The 10,799-nt window shown below is 29.1% G+C and overlaps 1 non-coding gene across 1 annotated transcript; it reads right to left on the bottom strand.

Annotated features, from left to right (window-relative positions):
* Positions 1-10,403: 10,403 nt before the first annotated feature.
* Positions 10,404-10,510, bottom strand: LOC131178903 (small nucleolar RNA R71). Its single transcript, XR_009147911.1, has one exon. It is a non-coding gene; the product is annotated as a small nucleolar RNA R71 (small nucleolar RNA).
* Positions 10,511-10,799: the final 289 nt, after the last annotated feature.

The raw sequence follows: 10,799 nt of genomic DNA, 5'->3' as shown, positions 1-10,799 counted from the left end.
GTCCGAGCCGAGTTCTTCGCTGGCACAGTTGGAATTAAGAGAGCTGTATAGGGGATCAGCTCCCATATATATTATGATTGATGTTACTGGGTGTGTGAGTGCTCCAAATTACCTTTTTGATGTTATAATGTAAAATTATTGCTGGTGTTGCACTTCACTCCCTAGGGTGCATTAGTTTTAGATAGTTATAGAGATTATGGTTAAAATTGATATTTTACTCTCTGAGTCGAACGCTCACTCCTGTTCAATATTTTTTCAGGCTACAAGAGAATTTTATTGTGGTTAACCTGCTTTTCTTCTTCGCAGGTTGTTATTCAGTATTTGTATAATTTTATTTACTCCTAGATTTTTCGCATGTGTTAGAATTATTTAAATGATTCGGGTCTGTAATATTATTGTTATGTGGACCTGAAAAATTATTATATACATGTTTGATGGACTGGATGAGGGAGCTGAGCTCCTATATATCTTTATGTTGATGTGAGTATGTGGAGGGTGAGCTGAGCTCCCCAATTGATGATATATTTTGTTTACAGGTCGGGTGAGTCAAAAACTCCCCGTTGAAAGGTCCACTTTATGGCCGGACTCCGTCCGGTTGATTTCGTGAAATTGGGCCCAAATGGGCCTTAGAGTTTGGTTAAGTGAATAGTTAGGCTTGCTACGGGCCTCGGGGCCTTTAGACTGACCCAGGTCCTAGTGCCGGTCTGACCCATAGGTTGGGTCGTGACATTAATATTTATGTTATTCACAAATTAATTATATATCATTTAAAAATAATAATTTGACTAATGCATAACTAGTAAAAATTTACTAATTATATTAATATTACCAAATTTATGGTGCAATCGCAATTTGTTAATAATTAATAATTTTTTAAATTTACATTACTCTATAATAATTATTTATAATCTTAATATTAAATTAATGTTATTATTATTTTTATTCTAATATATATTGGAGGTATTATTTTTTTAATATAGTTTTTTAATAAAAGACTTACTCTATGGAAAGTAAATCAAAATAAAAGAGAAAAATGTATTAAATATTTGAGCATATCATATTACCTCTTTTTTTTAGCAGATAAATTAATTTTATTTATAAATGGTGACAGTGATCTACAATAAAAATCCGTCTCTTAAATTAAAATATTATATAAAATTATTTTCTCGTGTCACTAATAATTGCATATAACTATTTTTGTTATGAGAATTCTTCAATAACACTTTTTTTTAATTAAAAATTTACACCACAATCGATATATTAACAATTTAAATTTTTAAAAATTACATTAATTTATAGAATTTAAATAAATATCACAATTCATCCACAATAGGATTAAGTAATAATACTTTTTGTTAAAGAAATTATGTATCTTTTATTGTTTGCTATGGAAATAAATGACTAATTGTTATTTGTTAGCATTTTGATAGTTTTTTTTTTTTGCCAAATTTTGATATATCAATTAAAGCAAAATGTTTAATTTAGTCCTTGTATTTATTAAAAAAGTTTAATTTAATCCATTTTCAATTTTTTATCTAATTTAACTCAAAATTCTCAATTTAAACTCAATTTAACCTAATAAATTTAATTTCTTAATTTTGAAACTAAATTTTTTTATTTTTTAATTTAACCTGTTGTTGTTATATATAATCAATTCTATATTTTACTCGTTTTTATTACTAATTTAAGCATTGAATAAATTATCAAATCAACCCAATCGGTGTTCACTCTCTTATCTTGCAGGTCCATATCAATAGGAAAAATCCAAGAACAATATCATTGGATTTTTTTTGCCAGTATAGATCTGCAAAATAAGAGAGAGAATATCGATTGGATTGACTTATACAACCTCTCAAATAATTAAATCAGTAATTAAAATTAAATATAATATAAAATTGATTATAAGATAACAGCATCGAAATTTAAAAATTAAGAAATTTAATTTTTTATTTTTTATTTTTAAATTAAATTAAACTTAAATTAAAATTTTTAAATTAAATTAAATAAAAAATTAAAAATAACTAAATTTAACTTCCGTATAAGAGTGTAATTCAGTTTTAAGCATATTAACTAATATAAAAGGAAATAAATTTAACATTTTCTATTAATTGTGTATAAATTTGATAATTTTTTTTAATTAATACGTATTATTTGATACTGAGCTCAGAGATTTAAAATTACTTTAAAAAAACATAATTTTAATATCATTAAAATTTTATTATTTTAATATTATTAAATTAATATTTATTTAATTTAATTTTAAATATTTTTTAATTAATATATTTAAAAAATAATTTTCTGAACCACAATCCGCTGCAACTGCAAAGCGGTAAATTGATGCACACCTATGATTCGTACACAGGGATACAGCCAAGGAAAACCAAGCCCCACGTGCCAATTGTTTCTATCTCTCTTTTTATTTTTTTAATATATTAATTTATTTCGTAGACGTTGGGCAGTCAACTTTTGACAGCTTAGCCACAGTTTCAGAATGTAGACCTAACGGTGCCACATATCAAATTAACCTTGTTTTTCCCTTAAATTACGGTTGTACCCCTTGACAACTTCTCCCGTGAGTGTAATATTCCTGGATTCCTTGTCGTGCCACTACAGTAACTGAAGTACGATACTGAAAGTAATTTTAATATTAAAAAGGGGAAATTATAATACATGCTATTTAAATTTTCATTTTAATTTTAAATAATTTTATTTTCATTATTAATTAGTTAATAAATAAATTAGAAAAAAATTATTTGATGTGATATTATTTATTAATCATTATTTTTTAAATTATATTTATTTGTCAATAAATTTTTGCATGAGTAATATTAATTATTTATTTTAAAATTGTAAAATTTTAAATTCAAATCAATAAATTTTGATTGAGTATGTTGAAATTATTCTTTAGATAATGAGGCTATGGATCCTACATAAAACCAAAGTCAATGACTGAATTTCAATTAAAAAATTATTTGAGAGTAGTTTTGAGCGTGAGAGTTGTGAAAGGTTTGATTGATTGAAATTGTGGTAATTAATAAGAGAAGCTGGTGGTTATGTGAGATTTTAAGTTGTTATCTGACATTGATGTTTTAATATTAAAATGGGGTAAATTTGTTATTAGAACTGTTATCGAAAAAAATATTATTTTGATATATATTAATTGGAGAGTAGTAAAAAAATTAAACTAAATTTAATAAATTTTAATTATAAAAATATTAATATAATAAAATAAATTTTTTTAAATTACTTTTTTTGAAAAGTTATCTTATTATTTTAGTGTTTTAATAACTAAAATATGTTAAATTTAATTTTAATTTTTTAAAATACTTTCTAACTAATATATTTGAAAAAAAATATTTTTTTTAATACTGTTACTACCCAATCTATAGGCCGGACCAGCACTAAGTCTTGGGCTAACTTAAAGCCCCCGAGGCCCATAGTAAGCCTAATTATTCCTCAACCCAACTCTAAGGCTCATCTGAGCCCAATTTCAAGAATTCAATTGGACAGAGTCCGACTATAAAATGGACCATTCAACGGGAAAATTTTTATTCGTCCGATCTGTAAACACAATATGTAATAAATTGGGGTGCTCAGCTCACCCTCCACATAATCAAAATGTCATAACTCAAATAGGAGTTCAGCTCCCTCATCCAATCCCATCATGCATACAATTAATAATTTTACAGGTCCAACATAACTTTTATAATACAGGCCAAAAAAAAAATAAAATAAAATAAAAAAAATAAGTGCTTCTAACACATGCAGAATATAAAATTTAACTCAATTATACAAAATACATTAAATACTATTAATGGACTTGCGAAGAAGAAGAGCAGGTTAGTCACAACAAATAATCCTCCTGTAGCCTGGAAAAATAGATGAATATGAGTGAGCATTCAACTCATAGAGTAAAATACCAATTTTAATCATAATCTCTATAACTATCTAAAACTAATGCACCCTGTGGAGTGAAATGCAACATCATCATAATTTTCATATCATAACAGCAAAAAGGCAATTTTGGAGCATTTACACACCCAATATTGTCAAGCAATACATATATGGGAGCTGATTCCCTATACAGCCCTCTTAATCCAACCTCTGTAAGCGAGTGTTTCTCAAGCCGGATTTTCGCTTAATAAACCAAATGCGGGGTCCCAGCGAGTGTCTCTCAAGCTGTGTCTACCCGTCCTGTTCATATCCAATACCATACCACACGCACGCCATGCACACACACTACTCCAAATTATCACAAATAACATACATGGCACTTCAACAATTATGAATACAATATAAAATGTGCCTAGTGTTTAACTATATAGATACATATTTATAAGTGATGCATGGGCATGCTTGAACATATAATAATATCGAAATTACAATTAAAATTAATATTTTACTCACAAACTTGAACCGAGGTCATCAAGGGTAGCGGAGGAGGAAGGTCATCCTGCCACTGACAATTTCCTTGCAATTATTTAATATAATTTACTCAATACAAGTTTAGAAAAGACACCTAAGTTGTCTTGAAAATCAAGTAGTCTCCCCTATACCTATGACTTAACTAACCTACAAAATGGTTCAAATAACACTTCTAAACTCAACTCATATCTCATCATCATTATATAGCCCTCCTAGGCCCTCCAAACAAAGCAATAATCTCAACATCAGACAATTCAATTATAAGACTTCAAAAATAATATTTTTCAAAAACTATCCAAACTAACTTTAAAAATTCTATAAACCTATCCCGCGATCCTTAACAATATTATAAGGCTATTGCAATAGGAATCGTAATTTTCTTATCATCCACGGATATTTTATAAATTTTATTCTAACCCAGTACAAGGCAAAAATTGAGTAATGTAGAGTTCGAGTTTACCTATACCAAATCTGACAACTGGAACGCATTCAGAACGTCTGAAAACTATGGGGTAGCTTATAATCTTGACCCAATTCTGAAATGGTTCCAGCAGATTATTTGCTCGGCCCGAAATTACGGATCCAGGAGACGATCGAATTTCTATGATATGAAAGTACATACGCGAAATCCACAACACCAGGGTTAGAATAAAAAAAAAAAAATATATATATATATATATATATATAATAATTATTTAAAAATTAGGGATGTTACAAATACCAATTTCAACGACAATATTAAATAGACCTTAAGAGGGAGAAATACAAGCAAGTGACCTTATTGAATTATTTGCAGAGCTAATTATTACAGGAGTACTAAAAAATAATACTTTTTCAAATATAATAAATTAATTTTTATTAAATTATAAAGAGATGAGACCCATATTTTTTAGAGAAAATGTGTATGTATATAGATGCATATACACTGAATGCCCATAATAATTTCTATGTTTACAGGATAATTTTTATATTTTAGATTTGGTTTATGGCTTTATGCCAAATTCTAATAAAAAGGAAAATTGTTTTCCATTTATTAAAAAAAAATAAAATAAAAAGACAAAGATTTAATAGTGTAATTAACATATAAAAATTGATTGTAAACCAATTAACACCATAATTACAGCTAATAAATTGTATTTGATATATAATACACTTAACTAGACCAACTCAAAATCAATGATAATATTGGCATCCAATGATCATTTTGTGCTATAGTCAAAGCTTTTTCTTTTTGCTTTTGGGTTTGGTTTTGACATTTTGTTAAATTTAAGCTCTATACAGAATTTAATCTATATATTATATGTTGGTGTTAATTATTAGAATTTAAGAAAAAAAATTTACTTAAATTTAATTTATTATAAATTTAAAATATAAACATATAAATTTCATCTGTTTTATACATAAATTTTATTATATATATTATATCTTCAATTTATAATAAATTAAATTAAGGTAGTTTTGAAATCTGAACTGCATTCAACAATTTATAGTCATAGAGCTAGATGTAGATTTAATTATGGGCCTATTCAAAACTAGAATTAAGCTGGTTTAAACTGATCAAATTTGTGTTTTGATTCGAACTGTAAATGAATTGAATTGAAATTTAATTAAAACTGTTCGATTTGATTTTGAATAAAATTATATTTTTTTATTTAAAAATTAAAAAATTAGACTTTTGGATTTGAATTGGACCAAATCAAACAAAAATCAAAATTAAAATCAAAACTTTATGGACTTCAAAATTTGGTTTAAATTCACCATTTGATCAAATAAATCATTTCATATTTCAACTTTACGAAAAAAAATCTCGTAATACCTTAAACTTTTAAAATATTTCATAAAATATTTCAATTCCAGTAAACATTCTATAATACACCTTAATTCTTGTAAAATAAAATTAATAAAAGGCAATTTGATTTTTCTGTTTACATAATCCATTTATGTGTAATTGAAAAGGTCCATTGATGTTTTGTTAGAAATTCTATTCTTAAGTTTTAAGAATATGAGTGATAGTATTTATAGCACAAAGTATCATAAATTGGTTCACAATCTAAGATACTTCACAAAAGACATGACTTATCCAGAAAGATTGTAATCATGTTTGTTCCCAAATTATTAATATGAGATATAAATAAGTTGGAGTGGTGAGTCTCATGCCACATAACAAACATGATAGACACTTATACACGATAAGTAGACCGAACCAGTGACGCTTATGACAAGCACATGAAGTTTACTCTTGTCAATGCATTGTCATATATCATATCAGTGCATATAATCTTTAGACCTGAGATAACATAGTTATCTTGTATATAGGTGGTTTGAGTTTGATGCTGCTTTCATACTCGTACTGTGTATGGGTATATGGGCATATGTTGTCTCCTACTAGTTATATATGGAGATAGGTGTTGATCAAGATGGAATCCATTACCCTAAGTAAATAAAGATAAAATCCTATGTTTATTTAATTATTCTTGATGACTTAAGTTCCTGGCCAGGACAGATAGATTTGGTCAGAAAAAAGTTTCTGACAAGAAAATCTAATTAATCAAGAATTAAAATTAAAAGAGAACATAATATTCATAGCAAATGGAGTTTGACATTAACCATGACTCCAGCTAGAATTGGGATTTTGTAATGGAGAGATTCTAGTGCATGGTAACATATAATTAAAGGTTCATTTAAGGTATTCTTTATTACTGATTGGGTAGCCATGGTATGCTATGCTAGGTGTCAACCATAGTCTATGAGATGCCTGAAATGATTTAGAGAAATCATTTACGGTAAGAAAGAGTTCTAATGATATTAAGAGATAATATCATTTCTCATTGCTAATAAGTAATAAGCCTAGTAAGTCACACATCTACACAAGTTAATCACCAAGTAAAATGTGATTTAATTGATTAATTAAAGAGTTTAATTAATTAATTAATTAATTAGGTTTGGTTTGCAATAAGATTGCAAAGTCCCTAGCATGACTTGAAACCAAATCTAGGTTATTGGATATATAGCATAAATTAAATTTATATTTAAATTATTTAAATATGAATTTAATTGTGAGAAATTAATTAATGAAGATTAATTAATCAATTAATTTATATTTGATATAAATTAATTTGAAGAGGAGAAATTATAATGTTGGGTTAAGAACTCAAATTAAAAAGTAAAGGTAAATTGGTCTTTTCACATGGTGACATATGGCACCATGAGATGGTTACACATGGCACCATACAAGCTTGCCACTTATCTTCCCATGATGGAAGACCATCTTTTTGTGATTTAATTGGAGCTTGACATTTGGCTTGATGAGATTAAGTCAAACAAAAGTAAGATTGGATCTTATGATGACATGTGGCAAGGGAATAAGTGAGTGTCGACTTTTGTATATAAGGGAAAAGGAAGAAAGAGAAATCATTCTTCTTCCTTCTCTCCATTTGGACGGCAACTATGGTTCTCATTCTCCTCTATCCATTTCTTATTGATTCAAAGAGAAAATATTTGTTTCCTTTGAATTAAAATTGGTAGAAAAGGTTTCCAGTACCCTATACACCCATACACCCTCACTAAAGCTTAAAACCACAATTACAAGTGGTTGGCAAGGCTTAGGAAGTCAAGATTGGGGCTGCCATTGGTGTGCTGATGCATACATTTTGCATAGTCATTTAGGTCTAATTTTATAACCATTTTTATTTGATTATTAGTCATTTTTAGCTAATTTCATTAGTTAATTAGTTAGTTTTTCATAGTTGTCAATTTTGCATTAATTTGTAATTTTTACTTTGTTTTGTAGGAAAAATGGTGTTTTTGAAGGACCGAAGAGAATTTTGCCATTGAGGAGTGTCTTCTACAGCCAAAGATGTCAAAAACAAGTTTTCAAGCTGAAATATGCATTGATCAAATTGTGCATAACTTGTCGCATAAGCTATGCAGATCTGCATAAGGAGAAAAATCAACGCTTCCAGAACCGTTAAATGTGCATAAGGAGACTGTATAGCTTATGCACATTCACGCCTCCCTTATGCACTTTCACGGAATTGTGCATAACCTATGCACCAAGTCATGCAGTTTCGCATAAGTGACCCAGAAACAATCGAAAACTGCATAAGGGACTGCATGACTTATGCAGTCCCATAAAGAGTTCATTAATGAGCTAGCAGAAGATTCCCTCAGATAATTCCTCCTAGAACATACCATTTTAGGGCTCCATGTCAGAAAATACTATAAATAGTCCCATTTTCCCATTTTAAAGGGAGACAAGGAGCAGAAAAGGAAAGGAGAGGAGAGGCAGAATTTGAAGAGTCACTTTCACCTTCCACACCATTTTCAACCAAGATTTGTAGATTTCTTTCTTTCCTTACATTTTTCCACATTTCTAGTGTTTAATTTCTTATTCCTTAGCTTAGATTAAAGCTTTATTTCCATTTAAACTCAATACATCTTGTAAGCATTATGGATAGTGAGTAGTTTACTTTTGATTCTGGAGTAAGGGTTGTAATATTTGAGATATTTTGTGGATTTTGATTGGGTAATCCATATTTTGTGGTCTTAATGAGTTTTATTCATTTCTTGTGTGCTTAATGACATGCTTAGTGTAGGATCCCATTAAGTAATGTTCTTAATCCATGGTTGAAGCACCGAAAGGAGAAGGCCTTGTGATAGATAATCAAGGAATTGGACTTAATTAACTTAGATCTAGAAATAGACTAAGGATTAAGAGGATTCACAGATTAATTAAAGAACTTAATGGGTCTTAATTAATTCTAACTCCACGAAAGTAGAATTAGATTGATTAAGGCACTCTTTGTCTCACTCGAAAGGGAATTCAAAGGAATTAAGAATTAATCTCCTTAAAACCATTAGTTTCACAAGATTGGATAACCAATTTAAAATCCCAAAATAGCTCGAATATGAAATCCCGAACTCCGGAATCGCCTTTTTACCATTGTTAATTTCTAATCGAATTTAATTACTTGCCATTTTGAATATTGCCATATTTGAACTTGCTTATTTCAATTTGATGCAATTTTAGTTTGATTAATACATTGTTGAATAGATTATTAATTTTGCATACATAGATTTCACATTCTCAATACCCATTAATTCATTACTTTAATTTCAAAAATATTTCAATTTACTCAACTTTTTATATCAAAAATTCAATCATTAACACAACTCCTCGTGGAAACGATATCTTTTCTATACTACTTGTACGACCCGTGCACTTGCGGTAGGGATGCATCAAGTTTTTGGCGCCGTTGCCGGGGAGTTGTTTGTTTAAGATTGAATTCTTGATTATTTTAATTGTCTATAGTTTTATTTTAGTTTTTGTTATCTTTTCATTTTGTGTTTGTTTGTTATTTTTCAGGTACTTTTAATCTTTTATGAGAAGAGCTAGAAGCACAAGTGATACATCCTTATTATTCAATCCTGAAATTGAGAAATTTTGTAAGGCCAACAAGAAAGAAACCAAAAAAAGAAAAGAAGCCTTGAGAGAAACTGAATTAGAAGAAGTCATGGCTGATGAAAGAATGAGAATTGGTGTTAATGCTGGAAATGATCAAAACAATGAAAATGCAGCCCATGGTGAAGAGGTAGTAAATGCTAATCTGTCTAGGGGAAGTATGATGGATCATGCTTTTCCACGTTTTGATGACTTGAGAGAGAGCATAGCAAGACCAAGAATTGATGCAAATAGCTACAAGATGGATTTTGGAGTTCTTCAAATGATTCAGAATTCTCAATTTGGAGGTCATCCTTCTGAAAATCCACACACACATCTGAAGAAGTTTGCTATGATTTGTGACATGCAAAAACAACCTGGAGTATCTGATGATGCAGCAAGACTGAAGCTATTCCCATTCTCTTTGAAAGATAGAGCATTGGATTGGCTTGATTCTTTACCTCACAACTCCATTACAAATTGGGAGCAACTCACTGATGCATTTCTTGCACAATATTTTCCACCTGGAAAAACTCAAGAATTGAGGAATCAAATGACAGCTTTCAGACCAAGAGAAGATGAAACTCTTTATGAGTCATGGATGAGATGGAAGGAATTAGAGAGATTATGCCCACATCATGCCATTCCAAAATGGATGATAAATCAGAATTTTTACACAAATGTCACTCCTGCAATTAGAGGGATTATTGATGCTCAAAGAGGAGAATTTATTATGAAGCATGAAGATGAAGCTTATGAACTATTGGAGAAAATTGCAAAGAATACTCATCTTTGGAGTAGTCCAAGAGGACCAGCTCCAACTCAAAAAGGCAAGTCTTTGGAATGTATGATCTTGATCCATTCAACATGATTAATGCAAAGTTTGATGCACTTACTAATGTTTTGGCTAAGAAGATGGAAGACTTGAGTATGT

The sequence above is a fragment of the Hevea brasiliensis genome, chromosome 3 (assembly GCF_030052815.1).
Source record: "Hevea brasiliensis isolate MT/VB/25A 57/8 chromosome 3, ASM3005281v1, whole genome shotgun sequence".
Classification (NCBI taxonomy): domain Eukaryota; kingdom Viridiplantae; phylum Streptophyta; class Magnoliopsida; order Malpighiales; family Euphorbiaceae; genus Hevea; species Hevea brasiliensis.
Note: the sequence above shows the minus strand (reverse complement) of the source record. Positions and strands in the feature narration are given on the sequence as shown.